Consider the following 24,749-nt stretch of genomic DNA (forward strand, 5'->3'; position numbering starts at 1 on the left):
ATTGGCCTTAATTTTAGATATATTTCCTCTTCAGCTGAGTCAAGAAAAATAAAATAATCTCTGTTCTGTTCTTTCAAAGCATCTAGTGTTCAGGTGCTTTGTGGTTGGGAAAGCACTGTGTTTATAAGGACTATATAAAGATGACAGAGAATTAAGTGTTCCTCTGGATTTAAAGCTTTCCTATACCTTGAAATGACCTTATATTCAGACTGAAACATTCTCATTTCATACTCCTAAACAGCTCATATGAAGGTTCATATTAATATTCATACTTTACAGATGAGGAAATTGAGATCCAGAGAGGTTAAGTGACTTGTACCTACACAGCTAATAAATGTCAGTCAGACAAAGCCAATTGCAAGACAGAAGGAATAAAGTGTTATTAAGCCAATTTAACAGATAGCATATAAAAATAACAAAAGAAGATCTTTATCTTTGTAATGAAATTTTATTTTCTGGTTATAAAGTAATATATATGTTCATTACTGAAATTTGAAAAGAAAGTGGAATTTTTACAGTCAAAACAACTAAATACTAAAGCTATAATATGAAAGGAAAATGTGTAGAGAGAATATGATGGACATTTAACCAATATTCTATCCTCTCAAACTTTCACAAAAAAACTACCCATTCAACACAGGGAAATAGTAGCAAGTTAACAATGTATCTAGTGGATTTGTAATTAAAGCATCATCCTGCAAATACAGAATATATCTTTTCTACAAAACCACAGAAAATACCATAAGCATTAAAAAATTCTGAGTTATGTTGTCCAAGTTGCAATGAAACTTATTACAAATGATTCCACTTAAATTTAACTAAGAAGCTCCCAGGGATGTCTCATGTGACTTTCTTTCTAACCTAGGTCTTGTAAACTGCCCAGCTCGTAACTGCATGGCATTAGCTATTTCTTTCCTTTTCTGTTCTTCTGTTGTTGTTGAGAACTGAGAGGTCCACTGGACTTTACTGTCTCCTAGCAGGGACTGGAGTCTCCCTCTGGACATCTTCCAGATGTCCCTGTGTCATCCAGGAATTACCTTCTGCCAGAGCCCACAGAAGCTACGAATTCAGAAGATAAAAAGCTGAATGTTTCCTTTTTTGAAAGGAACATGCTTATAAAAGATACCAAAGTAGTGTTCACATTCTAATGTCTTACAGACTTTATGAAATAAAACAGCTCTTTCAATTTTTCAGTCTTCGTATTCATCATAATACTCACACATAAATCCAGATGGGATCTGGACAGTGGAATAAATCTAAAGGACAGATAATATGCTTTCCTCCAAGGTGACTCTCCTCTTTGTCAACCAACACAAGACATCTGTTGATTTCAATTGAGGTGAATTCACTTTTATTTGCTCCTATTGCGTCTGGAATGATTGTCTCTCGGATGCATGCTAAGTGTAAATTTTCTGCATAACACTAACCTGGACTTAAGTCTAGGTATTCTGATATTTGATTAATTTCTCCAGGCACTGGTAACAATCATGGATAGTCTATTTTAAAAAGATAAACAAACAGGAGACAGACAAACAAAATTATGTGCAACTAGAGAAAACTGGATCATCATGAATTGGACTAGCTCTGTTTCTGACTCTTCTCCATTTTAGAATTCTTATTCTCATCGAAACTTTCCCGGTTTAATATTCTCCCAAGCCTCCAAATGAAACAATCACTTGCAGTCTAAAACAACACAATACATCACTATTCTAATTCTATTCTGTCTCATTTGCTCTCTCAGTTGGTTCCTGTATGTTGGTCATATGAGTAGACAATGAACATTGAACAGGCAGGAAATGTGTCTTACATGATTGTGACCTCAAATTGCCCAATATGGAGTTGCATATGGAGCAGTAAGTGCTTCTTTCCTTTCATATCTAACTTACATGTTAAGCCAGTCTTTCCCCTTTGCCAGGATTTGATATTGAAATTATTAATGTAAAAATCAATTTGTATTTGAAATTCCTCAAATCATATTCTTATTTTATTACCATGTAATTTTCTGAATATGGTAGAAAAATCTCTGTTAATGAATTCTGTTTCAAATGCTCTCATTATAAAACTTTCAAATCTCATTAACTAAACCAGGCATTAAAAATACAAGGATAATAGAATAAAATGGGAAACTGTTGATATGATTAGATTTGGGTAACTTTCTCCTTTTACTGTGGGAAGAAAAGAATACGTACTGTCTGAGTAAATGATAATTTAAGCATAGGAAACATACTTTATAAAGTGCAAGGAACACACTTCTCTACATGTTCTGGAAGTATCAACAATTTTCTCAGCCAGCTGCAACCTAGCTAGAATTATGGATAGAAGAATAAAAATGTGGTGTATCTTAACAAGCTCATGCTGATATTAGCATTTTTGTAATGTGCATTTTCAATAGTGATATAGAATGAAAATATACACCTCATAAAGATACCCTCTACTAATTCCAATCCTCATGTACAGTCATCCAAGCCTTTATTTAGCTATATTTACTGGAAATTTAAACTTAAGTTTACTGACTATTATTTACTCTAGACACCTTAGCACACTTGTCTGGAAATGTAGGAAAGAAATAACACTTAAGCAAGTAATATAGACATCTAAAAAGTTTTGGACTCCCCCCAAGTACTTTTCTTCTCTTTTAGTCACATACTATACTTCCTGGAGGCAGAAAGGAAAAAAAACAAAAAACAAAATGGGTCTGGTATTTTTAAATCCGTTAGAGAATCATAAAACGTTAAGAGCTAGAAGCAATCATCAGATCATTCTAGACCTACCTACTATATAATAGACAGTAAAGGCAGCATGGATTTACATACTCAAATCTGCTGCTAATTGAAGGCAGAATAATCAGTCCTTGGCATACACAGTTATATGCCTTCTAACACTCCCCAGAAGCTGAATGTTCAATAAAATAATTAATCCAACCCTTAATCTGCACTCTTTTTTCCCTCCTATTTTCTATTACCACATTCCAATACGGCCTATACCTGTCAGACCCTAAATTAACTTCTATTTGTGTTTTTTCTGCCACTTCTTACTGTTCCTATGATAAGAACTTAGGTTTGAGAAGGAGCCCAAGGCGACCCGACACCTATACTCATCCTGCCACAAAGATACCTCCACAAAGATATCCATGAGATCTTGACCAAATCACTGTACTTTTGGCGTGTAATTTTTTTTTTAAAACACACACACACACACACACACACACACACACACACACACACGGAGAGAAAAATCAGGGAGAGGGATATAGGTTCAACTTTTACTATTCAAAATGTAGCCCTAGGACCAGCAGCATTGGCAATACCTTGGAGCTTGTCAGAAATGCAGAATCTTAGGCTTCATCCCAGACTACTGAATTGGGATCTGCATTTTAACAAAATATTCAGGTGATTCATGTACACACTAAAGTCTGAGAAGTGCTGAGGGAATTTTAAAAAATGTCTTCTTCCTGTTACATATCATTTATGCTTTTCTGTAGAAGGATGATTCTACCACATCAGTTTTTTTCCTTTGAGAAAAGATACTACTGGTCATATACAGAGGCAGGGCCGTTTTTCCTGAGCCTTTTCCATCAAATTCCTTTTTCTCCCTCCATGTTGTCATGGCTTTAAAGCAGACCTTTCTCCCATTCCAGTTCCATTTCTGTCCATATAATGAAGTACCACTTTCTGTTAGCTTTGTCTGCATGATCTCATCCAGCTGGGGGATCTTCCTGCCAGGCCAGCAAAGGACCAATCACATCATCCCTTTTGAGGACAGCACCCTGGGATGGTAAGTGACTGGGCAAAGGTTACCTGGCAAATGGTAGGTGGAAATTAAAATCGAGGGAGATGGCTTACCACCTGGTGAGGTCCTGAGACCATTAGAGCAGTTTGGGCATAATGCTGCTCTCATCTGTATTATATTTCATGCACATTTCCTGCCCTGCAGCCATTGTTACCATTGTAATTACAGACTCATATTCAGCTGCCTTGAGAATGCTGATGGTTGTAAAAGAGAACACTTGCCACAGTGGGTGGGAAGGGCTGGGCAAATTGCAAAGCTCCTATTGTGTAAGACTGGAAATCTGTGATTTTGGCTGACTCCTCACCACAAAGAAAGACTACATATGTACACTGTGCCCCCATCAACCCTTCTTTGCTTAATTTTGTCATAAAAAGGTTAAGCAGAAACAAGCAGGCAGAAGATGCTGAAGATCCAAAAGGAAAGCAAGCAGAAAACTATTTCTGGATTAAGAATAACAGACTATATTGGTCAAGACTAATACCTAAAATTAGAAAAATATTGCCTTACATGTTCTGACATGAAGCCTATTTTTAAGGAGGCTGTCTGCCCCAATACCACTATCAGTCTACCTGAAAATGGACTACAAGCATTCATTCCCATGAATCAAGGAATCATTTATTGTTTAAGGATTCTTAAAAAAAAAATTCACTTTAAAACTGGGTTTTGTTTGATGCAATCTTTTTCTTCCAAGAAGAAACATACAAGAAAAAAAAAATGGCTGAAAGGATAAGATATCCCCTGTCACTGGACCAGAAGGGCCCTCACCAATCAATCAGTGTTCTTCTTCCCACTGAGTCTAAATAAAGATCTAGATGCATAATTTTTCTTAACACAGGAAAGCAGGCAGAAAGAGCTACCAGCAGATTAGAGGTAATGCGATAAGACTTAGAACTCCTTCTTGATTTAAAGAAACATTAATTTTTCAAAAGTTAAAGTTTCTGAATTGGGTAATGGCATTAAATTGCGTTATGTGGTGTCTCTCCTATCTTACCCTGCTACACTGCCACACCTACACTCATCCAAACTTCCATTAACTTAATAGCCTATTAAAAAGAAAGGAAGGAAAAAGAAATAATGGATTTTCTTTTTCCCTACCTTAATGCCTTGGAAAAAAGAGTTTTTTGTTGTCATTTGTTTGTTTTTAAGATAAACTTCAACTAATATAAAATGGTTCAGTAACTTTAGAAAAGAGTTTGGCAGTTTCTTAACAAGTTAAATATAAATTTACTATATAACCCAGCAATTTCACTCCTAGATATTACCCAAATGAAATCATTTGTTCAAACAAAAACTTTCATGTTAATTTTCATGGTAGCATTGTTCATAATAGCCAATAAATGGAAATTACCTATATACCCACCAACGGGAGAATGATTAGGAAAAGTGTGGCACATCCTCCACGCATAGATGCTACACAACAATAAAAAGAAATGAGCCATTGATAAGAGCTACCACAAGGATGAACCTCAAAAACATTATGTTAAGTGAAAGAAACCAGGCACAGAGACACATACTGCACAGTTTCATTTATCTGAAATATACAGAAAAGGCAAATCTATAGAGACAAAAAGTAGGTTAGTGGTTGCCTAGGGCTGGGGATGGAAATGGGGATTAACTGTAAAAGAGCATAGGAGATTCTAGTGGGATGAGAGAAATATTTTAAAATTATGGCTATGGTTGCATAACTTAGTAGTTTTACTAAAATTTAAATGGGTGGCTTTATGAAATGCAAATTATATCTCAATAGAGTTGTTAAAAACATTTCAGCTGACAAGGACAGGGAAGTAACATAGCATTAAGTGAAAAGGGGGAAGTTAAAGAGTGGGAAGAGTGGGAAGTGTATATTGACAGCCACGACTAGCAGCAGACCAAATTTATTTTCTTCTCAATGGAGCTACTATAGTCAAGAGTCCTTGCCTTATTTTAGAAGGAGGGATATCCATGTGACAGTGCTAACAAAGACCTGAGTTAGGAGAGTGGCACAACAAGGTATGTCCTCTGCTGGTCTCTCACAGCTGCCAGTCATGCATGAGTCACTCCCAGGCCTAGGTCATGTTAGCCTTCCTCACGGATTCTCAAACATGAAATCAGACTTCTTAAAAAATGTTTTTCCTCTGTAATGTTCTCCCTTATCTTTTCTATCAATCCATCACTTCAAGACTATAGAATCATTATTCACTTGAATGAAAGCTTCCTTAGAAACAATCAAATACAGGGGACTGGGGAGATACCTGAGTTTGAATCTAGAGGCAACAGGTTTTGAGAATTCCATAAGAAAACAGCATGAGTGCCTTGTAGCTATGGGAAGAATAAATGGGAGAGGGTAAATGTCATCTTGATGACTTGGATGAGGAACTCTGCCACTTGTGCTACTGTAGTGGAATAGAAAAAAGTATAGATTTCAAAGTAGTATTAGGGATTTTAAAATGGTTAAAATGGCTTAAATCCAGTGGATATGAGAGAAACTTGTACAACTCGTTAGAATGGGGGTACTATTAATTGTGATAGAAAACATGCAGGGCTACCAGTTATTAAGGAAAAAGATTATGGGGTCATATTTTCACACTGAGACAACAAACCAGTAGAAATTCTTGGAAACCCTCAGGTTGTTTTTCAGAGTCCATAGTCTCTTATGGTTTGCTAATAAATATGTCTAGAATTATAAGGAGAATTACTAGTCTAGAAATTTAAATTTGAGAGTTAACAATATATAAAATGAAAGTTGAAGACATGTGGTGCCATGAAATATATGAATCAGGAGGGAAAATCTGGGAGAAGTGATTAGTTATGTCTGAACTTTGTGCCAGTCTAAGGGGAAAAAAAATAACAAAAAACAAACCCAAGAGAAAGTAGTCAAAGAATTAGGAGGATGAAAGGAGGATATGCGATATGGAGAACATGTCAAAAAAGGAGTGGCTTGTATTGTTGAATACTGCTGAGAGAGGCTGAAAACTGGGCAATGCATTTTTTTAAAGATTTTTATTTATTTATTTGACAGACAGACATCACAAGTAGGCAGAGAGGCAGGCAGAGAGAGGAGGAAGCAGGCTCCCTGCTAAGCAGAGAGCCCAATGCAGAGCTTGATCCCAGGACCCTGGGATCATGACCTGAGCCAAAGGCAGAGGCTTTAACCCACTGAGCCACCCAGGTGCCCCTGGGCAATGCATTTAATAACAAGGAGGTTATTGGAGACAGAGCCATTTTTGTCTAAGTACTGGGAGAATATGGATTGGAGAGGCAGAAGAACTGCATGATGAGTGGACAAATTGAGAAACATGTGTAAACAACTCTAGAGAAAATGGACTACAAAGGGATATTCAGAAGTAATGGCAGGGCTGGAGGAAGAAGTGTGGTCTGACCAGTTAAGACTTTATTCTACCCCTGAAACAAATAATACATTATATGTTAATAAATAAAATTTTTTTTTTTTTTTTGTTTTTTGTTTTTTTTTTTTTTTAATTTTTATTTTTATTTTTTTTTATTTATTTTTTTTCAGCGTAACAGTATTCATTCTTTTTGCACAACACCCAGTGCTCCATGCAAAACGTGCCCTCCCCATCACCCACCACCTGTTCCCCCAACCTCCCACCCCTGACCCTTCAAAACCCTCAGGTTGTTTTTCAGAGTCCATAGTCTCTTATGGTTCGCCTCCCCTCCCCAATGTCCATAAAATTTTTTTAAAAAGACTATTCTATATGGAACTGATTGGCATATTCTTAAGAGCTAGTGGGCAGACAGGAGTAGATATAATTAATAGGGTAAGGCAAGATGTGGTAAGTTCTGTAATGAAATTGAAAATACTCAATTTAGATAGGAGAATGGTCACCTCCTTTTTTGGTATAAATGAGAGCAGGAAAAGTCAGATTTGGAAATCTGGTCTGCAGAAAATCATTGGAGCTCCTGTCTGATGGGATCTGTTTTCTTTGTGAAGGAGAATGGTTAAGGTTTGAATCAGGCACTGGGTAAGAAGGGAGAGTGAACTGGCAAAAGAATGGTCATGTGTTTGTGGAACACTGTTGACAGCCAAGTTGAGAGTGGCAATCATGATTTATTGGCAGTACAAATCTGTCTCATTGTATGATTTTTCCCTAGCATCACTGAACTGTTCTGGTACAAATCTGAGAAAGTGAAGAGCCAGCTGCCTCTGGAGTTAGGATTTTGCCATTTGATTCTGATGTAAGATCACCAGGATCTGAAAGTTTTCTGAAACAATGATAATCTTTCAGAACCAGCTTTGGGTTAAGAGTAACTTCTCTCATTTTGCTTAATAGCAAGGGTTTATGGATGCCAGCACTCTGAGATTCAAGGGTGTCTCTGTACTTCCTGGTATTCCATTTCTGTGTGCCACTGACACTCCTTCCTGAGCCAGGTGTTCTAACATGGCCACTTCCCTGCTTTCAGCCACTTTCCCTATGCATTAAACTAAGGCTTCAAAGCCCAAGAATGACTCTATGTGTACTTGTGTTTGAATGGGGCAGGATTCCTTAATGCTTTTATGGAAAGGGGTCAGTGATGGTGAACACAAATACCAGAATGGGAACTTCCCTATGTAATGGGGACTATCCCAGACCATCTTGGGGACCCTTAAGCCCTTATCGGCACTGCATATGGCACCCATCTCTCAGGATGCCCATGAATGATTCTATAGTTGCCTCATAAAATGACGCAAAAGAGAGGTTAGAATGAATAACTTTTGTTACAAAACAGCACACTCCCTGAATAAAGAGAAGAAACCATGATTTAGTAATAGGTAGGTATATCACACTTTAGTTCCTCTTCTGGCCTGAAATTCTTTCAAACCGATATTTTGTATACATTTAAGAGGGGAATATAGTGTGGCAAAACAATATATCAAAGTAGCAACAGATTTTAGATTTCACTGCACCCAGTCTTTCTCCTAATGCAAGTATAAAGCATCTTCAGCAGAAAGTTTTGTAAATACTACTTCAACGTTTCCCTTACTTCTTAAGACTATAAGGAGAAATTTAGGACTCTGAAATAAGCGAAAGAGATTACTGAACATCCTTTCACTGGAATGATGGAGCCCGTCTGGATTGACTGACTTGATGAGTGTCTTTGTCTTTGATAAGACTATATTTTACAACCATATTGAGATAAAAGGTACAGAAAACTGAGATAAGCAAATACATTTTGTCCAATGGAGGTTTAATTAGCTCTCCTACCCAGCATGAAAAAAGCCAGGTTTGCATTTATTTACAAATTCATTTCAATATTCCTGGTCTATAAATGTGTACTGTGGATTCTCCTTCAATTGGGTGTAACATTGGGGTGTGTGTGTGTGTTTCTCTCCTTTAACTAATGGGTTAAATGAAAACTTTGACGTGTCTTTTTAAATATGTATAAAGTCATAATCTTACCTTTTTCAAAAACTGACTTTTAACAAAAGTCAGAACATTCCATTTTGGAACATCTCAACAACTATTAAAATCAAAAGGAGGGGCGCCTGGGTGGCTCAGTGGGTTAAAGCCTTGCCTTTGGCTCAGGTCATGATCTCAGGGTCCTGGGATCGAGCCCCATATCGGGCTCTCTGCTCAGTGGGGAGCCTGCTCCCCAGCCCCCTCTCTGCCTGCCACTCTGCCAACTTGTGATTTCTGTCTGGAAATAAATAAATAAAATCTTTTAAAAAAATCAAAAGGAAATGGAAACTTTCCCTCTAAAATCCTGGGTTTGTTAGTTTTTTGTTTCATTTTGTTTTTTAAGTGTATCATTCATCTCCAAGTCACTTGGGGTTTAGCCATTTTTTTGGTTTGTTTTGAAACTCTTGTCATCCATATACCCAGTTATAATTACTAAATTCAAGTGACTCTATCTGTAACAAAATCATAATCCCTTTGACCTGATACTTTGCATACATCTAAGAAGAGCAGATAGTATCAAATATTTTAGTAGTATGAGAGTAGAATGATATAATCTCCCATAGCTTTTAGGATATCTGTGGATTTTAATAGTCCATGGATTGGTTAAAAGCATTAATGAATAATTTAATTAAAAAGAGAAGTTAATAAATCAAAATAAAGCCTAGCCACAAAATGAATAGTTTTCAGGAAATCAAGCACTGAAAATTGGATAAAACTAATTAGGACCCAGGGTCGAACCATCATGTTTAGGTTCTACTTGGGTCTTCTGACACTCTGCTCAACATTTAAAGATCTTAGAAACAGAATAAATTTAACCAACTTAGATTAACCAAACAGAACAAATTCAACAACCAATTGAACCTTGGCTGGGAAAGAATATTGACCCTTGATTTGCATTATATCCCTGTTAATTTATGTACACTGAGTAATTCTCTAAAGGAAATCAGTATGTGGTTGGAACAGGTTAGGAGATACGGAGTAACCAAAAAGGAAAATCAAAGACAATCAGAATTATCACACCCTATCTAACCTTCCATCTTATTCCTCATCATACTTTTGGTAACTCTAAACTGCACTCAAGTTGTCTCTGATACATGATCCCTGTTATTTGGGCTACAAATTTTTGCCCACAATAGCCACTTTATTTGTAATGCACTTTTCCCAATGATTTTATGTTTAAATTCTGTCCATTCCTTAACATTTACCCTAAGTTCCTTCTCTTTAATGAACATTTCTTCATCTGAAAAACCTTTATAAGAATCATATTGTAAATATTTGCATACGTATACTATCTTTTTTTTTTTTTAATGTACTCTCCAGCTGCACAGGGATTGGGGCTTATTCACTTTTCCTTCCCTAAGTTTAAAATGCAATACGTATGAAACAAATAATTGCCAAATATATGAATACAGCAATAAGCAAGCACATGTTATTCTACTAATTAGGAAAAGAAGTAAAAGGAGTATCCTATTTTTGTTTTATACTTAAAAGGATGGTATGTTCTTGTTTAATCCATTCTGTCCTCCCTTTTAGTACAAGACATTATGTCCAGCAATTAAGCAGTGAGAGATAATGAGTGAGATGTTTTTCTGTGCCATGCAGATGCAATTGCCAACAATAAGAATTAGCATTTTCCTTCCACCGGAGCCCTCAGCAGCTGCAAAGAGTGACTCACTGACTGGCATGTGGCAATGATTACATTATCTGGTGATAAGGGGGTCACAATTAAATAATGCCCTTTGCCAATGTGTGTGTTGCAACTCCAACCCAGATGAGCAATCCTCCCCTTTCCCATTGAGCTAATGCAGATCTTGGAAATAATGGAAGACAGAGACTTCTGCCACCCTCTATCATTCCAGCAAGGTTCTGCTCTATAATAGGTAGTAGTAATTCAGTTGTAATTAAGCAAGGCCTGATATATTATTTCTTAATGAACCCAAGTGAAGTCATCTCCCACTTTTTCCCCATGCCTCTAATTAGGCAATAAGGACTATATCACAAGCAATAAAGATCACTTTGCTGGGCTAGTGATAAGGAATCAGAGAGCACACAGGGAGGCTCCAATGGCCCAGAGTGAAAGGCAGGTAGGCAGCAGTTCTAATGGAATATCCTCCATTCTTCTTGCCATCTGCTCCCAAATTACCTAGGTGGCAAGCACTGATGAGGAACAAATTAAACTGAAGCTAGAACAAGAAGCTTGAAACCATCAGTCAGAAGCCCAGCAATTTAAATCAGAGCTTCATGTGTATTGGTTCATTGTAAAATTATTCTGGTACTTTATGTATTTCTAAGATTTTTATATCTACTCTCTTTTATATCTACTCTCAGGAAAATCAAGGGAATTACAATAAAGGGTTTTCATTTTTCCTGTCTTATGCATCAAGAGATCAGGATTCCAAGACTTAAAGTGGAATACTCAGTGTGGGGAAGTTACACTGTGCAGCACAGCATTCACAGATGTCTACAGATGAACCCTTCTATCAAGTTCACTCCAAAGTTGTTTGGACTGTATTCGCTTTCCTGTGATATCAACCAGGAGGAATGTTCTCCTTGCTTTCTCATAGATTCTTTGGTGAGGAAAACAGCAGCTTTCTTTACCTCCCTTCAGTTCATCTAACGCAGTGGTAGACAAACAAGGCTTCAAGTTCTTCACTTGTTTTTTGTAATATATGTGAAAAACTAGGCACTGTCTATTGTATGCCCTTCTGATCTGGATTCTAGGGTAGTTGTTTTACAATGTTAGGTTATAAGTTAACTGAGAACAAAGCAAAAGTAATTTGTGCCTATAGACATGGAAATGAATACTGCCTAGTGGGGGGGACAACCCATTTTCCCTCCTGTGGAAATGCCAGTTTTCCCTTCATTTATACATTCATGGCAATATTTTGATCTTTATGTGTCCATTCTTTGACCCTTTTGTATTGTTTGTAGTATCTGTTTGGCTTCCTCATGTGAGTAAAAAATCTTACCCCATATTTATTTTGTATCTGTATAAGAGAGTCATTATCATACTCATTTTTATAATTTTCTCTCTCTTTTTTAAAGATTTTATTTATTTATTTGAGAGAGACACTGAGAGAGAGCATGAGCACAGAGAAGGTTAGAGAGAGAAGCAGACTCCCCGTGGAGCTGGGAGCCTGATGCGGGACTGGATCCTGGCACTCCGGGATCATGACCTGAGCCGAAGGCAGTCGTCCAACCAACTGAGCCACCCAGGCGTCCCTATAATTTTCTCTTAATAAGAGTTTTACATGTTACTTTTATACTACAATAGCAGAGCTGAGTATTCATAATAAAGACCGTATGGCCCATAAGCAAAACATTTTTACATCTGACCCTTCATATAAAAAGTTGCAGATTCTCATTTAAAACAGATATTTAGCCAACCCTCATGTATCTGAGGGAGACACTTTTACACTTTTTTCCCTGCATGTTCAGGTATCAGAAGAGTGGCATAAAAGAGAACAAGTATAATAATCCACCACCCCCCTTTTTTTTTTAGTAATTTAACTAAGAGAGCTATTTTAGAATATGAGATCTGGTTTTGGACTAGATGTTAAAAGACTTGCTATGATTAGCTGTGAGACATTTAGTAAATTTTCATATTTCTGGGCTTGGGCTTTTTCATATGTAAAATGGATGTATAATTTTTAGTCTCATTTTAATAATCTTTTTTATGTTTACCCTTTAGAGATTAACCAAGACTGAATTTTTTTGTCCTTGCTCAAACTATTTTTTGGAGGAAAATCAGAATAAATCAGATTGGATCACTCTGTCTCGAAACAGATGGAACTTGTGTTTAGAGCCTATTATAAAATGATGACATGGGGTTACAAAACCACATACTTCCAACCTCCCCCTACTTCAGAGTGATTGGGCTGACAGACATCACGCAGAAAGGCAGCAATGGTATTTTGAAAATGGTGTAGCAATGGGGTCTGAGTTGGACTTCAGACATCCTGGCAAGAAAATTAAAATCTGAGTTTTATTTGCAAAACATGGCCAAAGAAATGTAACAATTCATCATTTCAGCTTATCCATGTATGAAGCAGTGTAAATATTGTTACTTTATCAGCTCAGACTCTCAGATCAGAGAAGTTTATATTGGGACCCCTCTACTGTCACCTTGACTTTCTCTTCCTCAGCTGGCAGCTCCTTCTCAAGTCCCAGTATCAGGTACTCTTATGCTATATTCTAAGTCAACCATACCTATCCTCCCCCTGAAGTTCTTTTATTCAGTCCTGTAGGAGTTGTCAGTGTTTCAACTAAAAAAATCAAATTCCTCTTATCTGACACACGCAAGCTTCATTCATCCATTCATTCACTTGATAATTACTTACTGTCTTAGTCTATTCAGGTTGCTGTAACAAAATACTATAAACTGAGTGACTTATAAACAACAAACATATATTTTTCACAATTTGGTAGGATAGGAACTCCAAGACCATGCTGCCAGAAGGCTGAGTGTCTGGTGAAGACCTGCTTCCTCATTAATAACCATCGTTTCACTGTAATCTCACAAGGTGGAAGAAGAGAAGGATCTCTTTGGGACTTCTTTTATAAAGCACTAATTCCACTCATGAGGGTTCCAACCAAATGATGACTGATTTCCTAGAGGCTCTACCTCCAAACATTGCACATTGGAGATTAGGTTTCAACATATATTTGATCCATATTGAATGCACATCTATAAGCATCGGGATATCCTGATGAGCAAAAACAACGGTACTCATCCTTTTAGAGCTATATTCTAACAAGGGGTATAACTATTATGCAAATAACTAAGTAAAAAGAAATGTAAAGTTGCAGCAGTGAAAAATTATATGTAGAAGAAATAGAAAGGTCTATGAACACCAGAAGGGAGAAATTTCACTAAGTATAAAGGTCAGCAAGGGTTTCTTGAAGAAGGGACTCTAAAGATCAGTAGGATATTATTATGTAATAAAGGAGAAATTTTCTGGGGAAAATCTGAGGAGCTGAGAGGTATGAATGAAGGACTATGTTTAAGATGAGTCAAAGATGTAGACTGATTCTGACCATGACAATACAGAACTTCAGAAGCCATTTAAAGGGACTTCTGCCTTACTATGAAGAGTGATATTACCTAAAGGGAAGGTTTCTTTGGCTGGCATATGGAGAAGAGAATAAGGAAGGCCAGAGTAGAGGAGAACAAATGAGTTGCTCATTCATGCATCTAGGCAGGCACAAGAACCAGCAAACACTACGTAGTGCTTGTTATGTGTCAGACATTATTCTAAGAGATCTACCTATCTTCATTCATATTCCACCATTATACAGATGAATAAATTAATGCTGAAAGAGGTTAAGTTACTTTTCCAGATCACACTGCTGATAAGTGGCAGAGAAGAGTCACACACTGGAAGTCATGCTCCAAATTCTAAGTTCTTAACATCTATGCTTTGTTTCTCCTGGAAGATTTGTCAGAACAACTATGAAAGTTGATTTCAGCAATTTCTGTGTTCATCAAGGATATTGGTCTGTAGTTCTCTTTTTTGGTGGGATCCTTGTCTGGTTTTGGGATCAAGGTGATGCTGGCCTCATAAAATGAGTTTGGAAGTTCAGCAATTTCAAAATACATACACATATAACATATAATAATATGTATACCAAAATACATATACACATATGTTCATGCATACAAATATATCACATTCAAATGTCCCATCAGACAGTCTGAAGTTACAGGTAGAACCTTATGGAGCAGGAAAATAAGGAAATTAGAAAATGATTTAAAAATACATATTGAAAAGAGTAGATCAATACTGAAACACCTTTACCGTACAGAAGAGGTCCTTGCGGGTATATTTCTGACTGTCTCAATGTGAAACCTCAGCAAGCACTAAAGGCCATTGGGCCTGTAGCACTTAGGAAAATCAATGCTTGTTGCCTTCCACCTGGACTGGTATTTATGGTTAATCTACCCCAAGTCTCCTTTATGGGACAAATGAGACCCAGGACTTACTAGCTTTGAATTTGAAAAAGTTCCTTAAACTCATTAAACTTGAACTTCCTCATCTCTAAAATCAGTCAATAAGATTTACCCCGAAGAACTGTTATGAAGCTTCAAAGAAATGATATATCCGCAAATATTTTGGTTTCTTCCTCATTGTTTATTTCTAAAATTGCCTTCATTACTGATTTCCTCCCTCCCTTTTTCTACTTATCCTTCCTCTCTCCTCTTTCTTCTGTTGTGTGTTCATTTCTTCTTTCAACTTTTTTACCAATTAATAAAGAGGAAGCAGGTGTGGATTCCTTAAATATTTTGTTATTCTTTTCATCCAACTATTTACATCTGTATTTCTCTATTTTTATCTACTTAACTATCAAGAGGCTGAAAAATAAAACACAATATATAAATTCTCATGTTAGTACTTTAACCAAAACTAACTTATTTTAAAATTAATTACTAGGGCCTTGAAAGCAGATTGAGACATACAATACAATGTTTCTTTTTTCTTTCTGCTTAAAAAGGAGACTAAATGTACCCAAAAGGCTTCTGTTCCTTTATTACTATGAACACACTTCTTTCAATCATATTTTAGTGTTTCACTGAAATAATACTTTTCAAAAGGCACTCTTTTTATCAAACAGGGCATATATTTCTTACTACTGAATTTCTGCTTTAGAGCTATGATATTCCAAATATGACCTTCTAAGAAGAGAATGATCAGTTTACAAGCACACTGGTGCTAAGAAGTGTTGCTTTGCTAAGGATCTGTGTTTTATTTACATGAGTTCTGGCACTGCATCCCTTCCTTACTGACATAAGCATTGGCTAGGAATTGCTGCTGGGAAACCCTTTATCTTCCTGGAGCTTCACCCTTTTACCATGCATTATGAATAATTGCATTAATTATTCAAGACTGGATTTATGTTTTCACCAAGGCAAACACACTGACCCCTTCACTAATCATCAAGCCATCTTGAAGAAAGCTTCAGCTGCTAACCTAGCCAGATGATGACCCTTGAGGTCTCAGTTTATTTTAGAAACAAGCCAAGATCCAGAGTCTATCCTGTCAGCTGAGCTGACCTTGAGCCCTGACCCTACTGCCTTGCTTTTGAAATACGCAGACTCTTCCATAGTGTGACACGAGTTCAAGAATTTGCCAAATAAAATAAAATAAGATAAAATAGAATAGAATAAAGTAAGCCAAGAGATTTTTTTGCTGCAAAATGTTAGATCGTACAATTATTGCAACTTGCTTGCAACAGGATATTATATTCAGTCCCAACCCCAAAATGATATGTTTAGTAAAAATTCTTGACACATCACACTAGAATTTGGAGCATGGGAAGAGATCTACTACTCCTTATATACAGCTGAACAAGTCACACCACTAGTCAATTCTCAGAAAATATATTTTCAAATCACATATTTTATAAAGCATTTTTACCTAGAATATACAAGAACTCTTGCTATTCAGTAATAAAAAATCAATAACCCAATCAAAAATGGACAAAGGAGATCACAACTAACACCAAGGAAATAGAAACAATCATCAGAAATTATTACCAACAGTTATATGCCAATAAGCTAAGCAACCTAGATGAAATGGATGCATTCCTGGAAAACTACAAACTCCCAAAATTGAACCAGGAAGAAACTGACAACCTGAATAGACCGATATCTAGTAACGAGATTGAAGCAGTGATCAAAAACCTCCCAAAAAACAAGAGCCCAGGACCTGACGGATTCCCTGGGGAATTCTACCAAACTTTCAAAGAAGAAATAACACCAATTCTCCTGAAGCTGTTCCAAAAATTTAAGCAGAAGGAAAACTTCCAGACTCTTTTTATGAAGCCAGCATTACCCTGATTCCCAAACCAGGCAAAGACCCTACCAAAAAGGAGAATTTCAGACCAATATCACTGATGAATATGGATGCAAAGATTCTCAACAAGATCCTAGCAAACAGGATCCAGCAGCACATTAAAAAGATTATCCACCATGACCAGGTGGGATTCATCTATCTATGAAAGACCCACAGAAAATATCTTCCTCAATGGGAAAAAGCTTGCAGCCTTCCCGTTGAGATCAGGAACACGACAAGGATGCCCACTCTCACCACTCTTGTTCAACATAGTATTAGAAGTTCTAGCAACGGCAATCAGACAACAAAGAGAAATAAAAGGTATCCAAATTGGCAAGGAAGAAGTCAAACTCTCTCTCTTCGCAGATGACATGATTCTTTATATGGAAAATCCCAAAGACTCCACCCCCAAACTACTAGAACTCATACAGCAATTCAGTAACGCGGGAGGATACAAAGTCAATGTACAGAAATCAGTGGCTTTCTTATACACTAACAATGAAAATACAGAAAGGGAAATTAGAGAATCGATTCCATTTACTATAGCACCAAGAACCATAAGATACCTGGGAATAAACCTAACCAAAGAGGTAAAGGACCTGTACTCGAGGAACGACAGAACACTCATGAAAGAAATTAAAGAAGACACAAAAAGATGGAAGACTGTTCCATGCTCTTGGATTGGAAGAATAAACATTGTTAAAATGTCTATACTGCCTAGAGCAATCTATACTTTTAATGCCATTCCGATCAAAATTCCACCAGTATTTTTCAAAGAGCTGGAGCAAATAATCCTAAAATTTGTATGGAATCAGAAGAGACCCCGAATTGCTAAGGAAATGTTGAAAAACAAAAACAAAACTGGCGGCATCACGTTACCCGACTTCAAGCTTTACTACAAAGCTGTGATCACCAAGACAGCGTGGTATTGGCATAAAAACAGAGGCATAGACCAGTGGAACAGAGTGGAGAGCCCAGATATGGACCCTCAACTCTATGGTGAAATAATCTTCGACAAAACAGCAAAAAATATTCAATGGAAAAAAGACAGTCTCTTCAATAAATGGTGCTGGGAAAACTGGACAGCGATATGTAGAAGAATGAAACTTGACCATTCTCTTACACTGTACACAAAGATAAACTCGAAATGGATAAAAGACCTCAACATGAGACAGGAATCTATCAGAATCCTAGAGGAGAACATAGGCAGTAACCTCTTCGATATCAGCCACAGCAACTTCTTTAAAGATATGTCTCCAAAGGCAAGGGAAACAAAAGCAAAAATGAACTTTTGGGACTTCATCAAGATTAAAAGCTTCTGCACAGCAAAGGAAACAGTCAACAAAACAAAAAGGCAACCCACGGAATGGGAGAAGATATTTGCAAATGACAGTACAGACAAAAGGTTGATATCCAGGATCTATAAAGAACACCTCAAACTCAACACACACAAAACAGATAATCATATTGAAAAATGGGCAGAAGATATGAACAGACACTTCTCCAACGAAGACATACAAATGGCTATCAGACACATGAAAAAATGTTCATCATCACTAGCCATCAGGGAGATTCAAATTAAAACCACATTGAGATACCAACTGATACCAGTTAGAATGGCCAAAATTAGCAAGACAGGAAACAACGTGTGTTGGAGAGGATGTGGAGAAAGGGGAACCCTCTTACACTGTTGGTGGGAATGCAAGTTAGCGCAGCCACTTTGCAGAACAGTGTGGAGATTCCTGAAGAAATTAAGAATAGAGCTTCCCTATGACCCTGCAATTGCACTGCTGGGTATTTACCCCAAAGATACAGATGTAGTGAAAAGAAGGGCCATCTGTACCCCAATGTTTATTGCAGCAATGGCTACAGTCGCCAAACTGTGGAAAGAACCAAGATGCCCTTCAACGGATGAATGGATAAGGAAGATGTGGTACATATACACAATGGAGTACTATGCCTCCATCGAAAGGATGAATACCCAACTTTTGTAGCAACACGGATGGGACTGGAAGAGATTATGCTGAGCGAAATAAGTCAAGCAGAGAGAGTCAAGTATCATATAGTCTCACTTATTTGTGGAGCATAACAAATAACATGGAGGACATGGGGAGATGGAGAGGAGAGAGAGTTGAGGGAAACTGGAAGAGGAGATGAACCATGAGAGACTATGGACTCTGAAAAACAACCAGAGGGTTTTGAAGGGGCGGGGGCGGGGGTGGGAGGTTGAGGAACCAGGTGGTGGGTAATAGGGAGGGCACGTACTGCATGGAGCACTGGGGGTGATGCCAAAACAATGAACACTGTTATGCTGTAAATAAACAAATAAAAAAAAGAAAAAAGAAAAAGAAAAAAAATGGACAAAGGATGTTAACTCACATTTCTGTAAAGAAAGTAGACAAATAGCCAATAAAAATATACTCAATATCATTAGTCATCAAGGAAACGTGAATCAAAACCACTAGAATGCTATCCTAAAAATAAAACAAGTACTAGTGAGGAGGTGGAAGTATTGGAACCTTCATGCCCTGATGGTGGGAACATGAAACAGTGAGATCACTGTGGAAAACAGTCTGGCAGTTCTTCAAAGGGTTAAACACAGTTATCGTATGAACCAGCAATTCCACTCCTAGGTATATACCCCAGAAAATGAAAAAACACATGCCCTTACTAAAACTTGTACTTAAAGGTTCATAGAAGAATTATTCATAATAACAAAAAAAGTAGAAACAACCCAAATATGCATCAATTGATGAAAGGATAATATATCCTTTGATATATTAGATATATGATCTAATATATCTAATTGAATTTGATATATCCATATAATGCAATATTATTCAGCAAAAAAAAAAGGAATGAAGTAATGATTCCCATTTACAACATCAATGAACCTTTAAAATAGTATACTAAGTTAAAGAAACCAAAGACTACATATTATATGATGCTATTTACATAAAATTGTCCAAAATAATCAAATCTATAGAGACACAAAGTAGAATGATTGTCTAAACCTAGGTGGTCTGGGGGAAATAGGCAATAACTACTAATGTGTATGGGTTTCTTTTTGGGGTGATGATATTTTAAAATTGATCATAGTGAGGTTTGCACAGCTCTGAATACGCTAAAAATAGTTGAAGGTACAATTCAGATGGGTGAATTCTTATTAAATATGAATTATATCTCAATTTTATCTTTATTACTATGGCATAAGGGATTTTTTTTTTCAAGGTATGCCTGTAATTTATTTTTCAGATTCCACTGTGGGATTAGAAAGTCTTTTACATGTCACACTGCCATGTTCCCTGCTCTTGGTCCTCTTTTCAATGTATGCATTCTTCAAGCATTATTTCATCTCCCAATCAAGATCATTGCAATGATCAAACAATTTCAGAATGCTGTGGTGTTTGTGACATTCCTTAATCAAGTCAGTTAATCAAGATGTTACATTCTTCAGTGTCCAAATGTGGAAATAAACCAGGAGGAGTCTTTAGGAGAAGGTGATAGAACACAGAGGAACAACCCGAATCATGGCCACACCAGCAGGGCTGAAGTAACAGTCACCAGCAAAGACTCCCTATCTAAAGCCTGGCATGGGCACTGGGGCCAGGTCAGCTCTGAGTGGCAAAAGCTCCTGTCCCCTCCACAGCTGATCTCAATTGGCTCTGGCACAGGGATCTTATAGAATATTTTCACATGCAATGTATTCTTAGATTCTTCTAATTCTTACCTCACTGGTAAAGTTTCCCTGGGCTCCCTATCTAAATATAGTACCTCCTACATCCTGTTCCTTACCTTGGTCTATTTTATTTTGCTTTAAATACTTGTCATAGTTCATTGAATCCAAGAGATTATTCATTATAAGACATATTCTTATATTAAAAGCTTAGATCTGGCTCAGTTGGTTAAGGGGCTGACTCTTGGTTTTGGCTCAGGTCATGATCTCAGGGTCCTGGGACTGAGCCCCACATGGGGCACCACACTCAGCAAAGTCTGCTAAAGTTTCTCGCTCCCTCTCCCTCCTTCTCCTGGCCTAGCTCATATGCTCTCTCTCTCTCTCTAATAAATAGATCAATCTCTAAAAGAAAAAATAAAAAAGCTTATACAGGTCTTAGATTTGCCAAAACACAGTGTGTTTATGTTTGCATGTGTGTAAAAATTGGATTATATATACTAATTGGATACTCATTGGTAGTATAGTTATTAAAATCATTTATTTTTTTGTCAGTCTCTTCTACCTTAACCAGGAACATTGCTAAGTTCATTAGTCCAACCTCTTGGTCAAGAACAATGCCTGGTATGTAGTAGGTTCTCAGTGAGTATCTGTCAGTTGAGTGAATGAATGGCTCTAGGTGAGGACAGTTCACCATTCTTAAGGTAGTATACTTACTGTCCTATAGGTGCAACTGATAATAGACTGCAGGTGGAGGGTAGTGATTTGGCAATATTTATGCTGGAATCCTTCGATAAATTATCTCCCAATTTGCATAGCTACTGGTTAAAGAAGTTAGAACACAAACATAGATCGTGTCATAAAAATTACATGAACTCTCCTTTACACCCCAGTCAGTACAGTGAGTAAATCGTCAGCAAAACTAATTAACTCTGAAGTTCAAGATATTCCAAGTTAGTGCCCTTTGGCCTCCAGGGATCTTATTCTTATTTACTCAGGATACTTTCAAGTTCATATATATTTGTGTGTATGTGTGTGTGTGTGTATGATGGAGAGTAAGTCCAGCTTTACAGTAGATCACTTGTCTTTATAGGCACCTCTCCAGAGAAACTCATTATTGCTACGATGTTAGAAATGCAGTAGCTGGAGGTGCCCGGGTGGCTCAGTCAACTAAGTGTCTGATCCTCTGTTTCAACTCAGGTCCTGATGGCAGGGTCATGAGATGGAGCAGGCATCTGGCTCCATGCTCAATGGGGAGTCTGCTTGAACTTCTCTCCCTCTGTCCCTGCCCCTGCTCTCTTTCTCTCCAAAATAAATAAATCTTAAAAAAAAAAATGCAGTATCTGATGCTTTTGTTCTCATCTCATTCCTTTCTTCTCCAAATAGGTCCCATGTTAAAGTGAAATTAAAAAGGCAAGATTTTAAATTAAAACACTTAGTGTCAGTGTAGGAGGGATATTTATGAGGAAATTTCAGTGATATTTCTGGCTTTCCTGAAATAATACCATATAGGCAAAAAGTGCAGAATATCAAAGTTAAGACTGTTTTGATATGTAAACATGACTGTTGGCTTTCTCTTTCTTTGCTTTCTTTACAAGAATGGAATCCAAGTAATTCTTTCCAATTCCTTTGAGGGTCAGAAGACCTAGTGCTCTCTATCCTTGAGCTATTTGTTTGCTAATTATTCAGACTCTGGATTCAGTGGATTCAATAAAATCCATTGAAGAAGTGTACAAGGAAATTAGTTTTTCAGGAAAGAATAAAAGCAGACAAAAGAGTTTAAGGAGAAAGAGAGTGAAATGCAATCCTAGAAGAGATGCATTGAAAAGGAAATTGTGCCTTTCCCTTGTTAGGGTCCTTGAGCTTTATCTGCTGACTGTTGAGCAGAAGAGCATGTTTCATGCTATAAGACCTTCCTTAAATCTGTCTAGTTCTCCCATATAGACAATAATATACTCTATTGTAGACACTCACTTAGGACACTTGCAAACTAAAGAAAAGGGGCTGTGGCACTGGATGCCTAGAAGAGTGAAGAAGAAGAGAGAAAGAACTTTCTGCACCTATATATTAGTGCTAACCTAAAAACAATTATGATACTTCGTGAAATTTGGAGTTAAATAATGGCATACTCCTTATAAAATCCATATTTCTTTGGCTCAAAGAAGATGACTCAAATATATCCTTGAAGCAGAGAGAAAAGTGGGACAAATTCTTGATCAGCATCTGACATTTCAACAGTTACCTGAATTTCATAAAAAGCAGGTATCCTAGTTTATGACGGATGCCATAACAAAATACCACAGAATGGGTGGCCTAAACAACAGAAATTGAATTTTTCAATAGTTCAGGAGGAAGAAGTCTAATATCAAGGTGTTGGCAGATTTGGGTTCTTCTGAAGTCTGTCTCCTTGGCTTACAGATGGCTGGCCTTCTTCCTGTGTCCTTACATGGTCTTTGTCCATACGTGAATCATTGGTGTCTTTTTGTGTGTCTGAATTTCCTCTTTTCACAAGGATACTAGTCAGATTAAATGAGGGCCCACCCTGAATGCAAGTTGGTGCAGCCACTTCAGAAAACAGTGTGGAGATTCCTTAAGAAATTAAAAATAGAGCTTCCCTATGACCCTGCAATTACACTACTGGGTATATACGCCAAAGATACAGAGGTAGTGAAAAGGAGGGCCATATGTACCCCAATGTTCATAGCAGCAATGTCCACAATCACCAAACTGTGGAAAGAGCCAAGATGCCCTTCAACAGACAAATGGATAAAAAAGATATGGTACATATATAAAATGGAATATTTCTTTTGATGGCTGCATAGTATTCCATTGTGTATATATACCACATCTTCTTGATCCATTCATCTGTTGATGGACATCTAGGTTCTTTCCATAGTCTGGCTATTGTAGACATTGCTGCTATAAACATTCGGGTACACGTGCCCCTTCGGATCACTATGTTTGTATCTTTAGGGTAAATACCCAGGAGTGCAATTGCTGGGTCATAGGGTAGTTCTATTTTCAACATTTTGAGGAACATCCATGCTGTTTTCCAGAGTGGTTGGACCAGCTTGCATTCCCACCAACAGTGGAGGAGGGTTCCCCTTTCTCCACATCCTCTCCAGCATCTGTCATTTCCTGACTTGTTAATTTTAGCCATTCTGACTGGTGTGAGGTGATATCTCATTGTGGTTTTGATTTGTATTTCCCTGATGCCGAGTGATGTGGAGCACTTTTTCATGTGTCTGTTGGCCATCTGGATGTCTTCTTTGCAGAAATGTCTGTTCATGTCCTCTGCCCATTTCTTGATTGGATTGTTTGTTCTTTGGGTGTTGAGTTTGCTAAGTTCCTTATAGATTTTGGATACTAGCCCTTTATCTGATATGTCGTTTGCAAATATCTTCTCCCATTCTGTCAGCTGTCTTTTGGTTTTGTTAACTGTTTCCTTTGCTGTGCAAAAGCTTTTGATCTTGATGAAATCCCAATAGTTCATTTTTGCCCTTGCTTCCCTTGCCTTTGCCGTTGTTCCTAGGAAGATGTTGCTGCGGCTGAGGTCGAAGAGGTTGCTGCCTGCATTCTCCTCAAGGATTTTGATGGATTCCTTTCTCACATTGAGGTCCTTCATCCATTTGGAGTCTATTTTCGTGTGTGGTGTAAGGAAGTGGTCCAATTTCATTTTTCTGCATGTGGCTGTCCAATTATGCCTCCATCAGAAAGGATGAATACCCAACTTTTCTATCAACATGGATGGGACTGGAGATTATGTTGAGTGAAATAAGTCAAGCAGAGAGAGTCAATTATTATATGGTTTCACTTACTTGTAAAGCACAAGGAATAACAGGGAGAACATTAGGAGAAGGAAAGGAAAAGTGAATTGGGGGAAATCGGAGGGGGAGATGAACCATGAGAGACTGTGGACTCTTGGAAACAAAACAGGGTTTTGGAGGGGAGTGAGGTGGGAAGTTAGGTGAGCCTGGTGGTGGGTATTAAGGAGGACATGTATTGCATGGAACACTGGGTGTGGTGCATAAACAATGATTCTTGGAACACTAAAAATAGAATAAAATTTTAAATAAA

The 24,749-nt window shown here is 37.4% G+C and overlaps 1 pseudogene; it reads right to left on the reverse strand.

Moving 5' to 3' along the window:
* Positions 1–20,243: 20,243 nt before the first annotated feature.
* On the reverse strand, positions 20,244–21,369 carry LOC123953913 (annotated as a pseudogene).
* Positions 21,370–24,749: the final 3,380 nt, after the last annotated feature.

The sequence above is a fragment of the Meles meles genome, chromosome 12 (assembly GCF_922984935.1).
Source record: "Meles meles chromosome 12, mMelMel3.1 paternal haplotype, whole genome shotgun sequence".
Lineage (NCBI taxonomy): Eukaryota > Metazoa > Chordata > Mammalia > Carnivora > Mustelidae > Meles > Meles meles.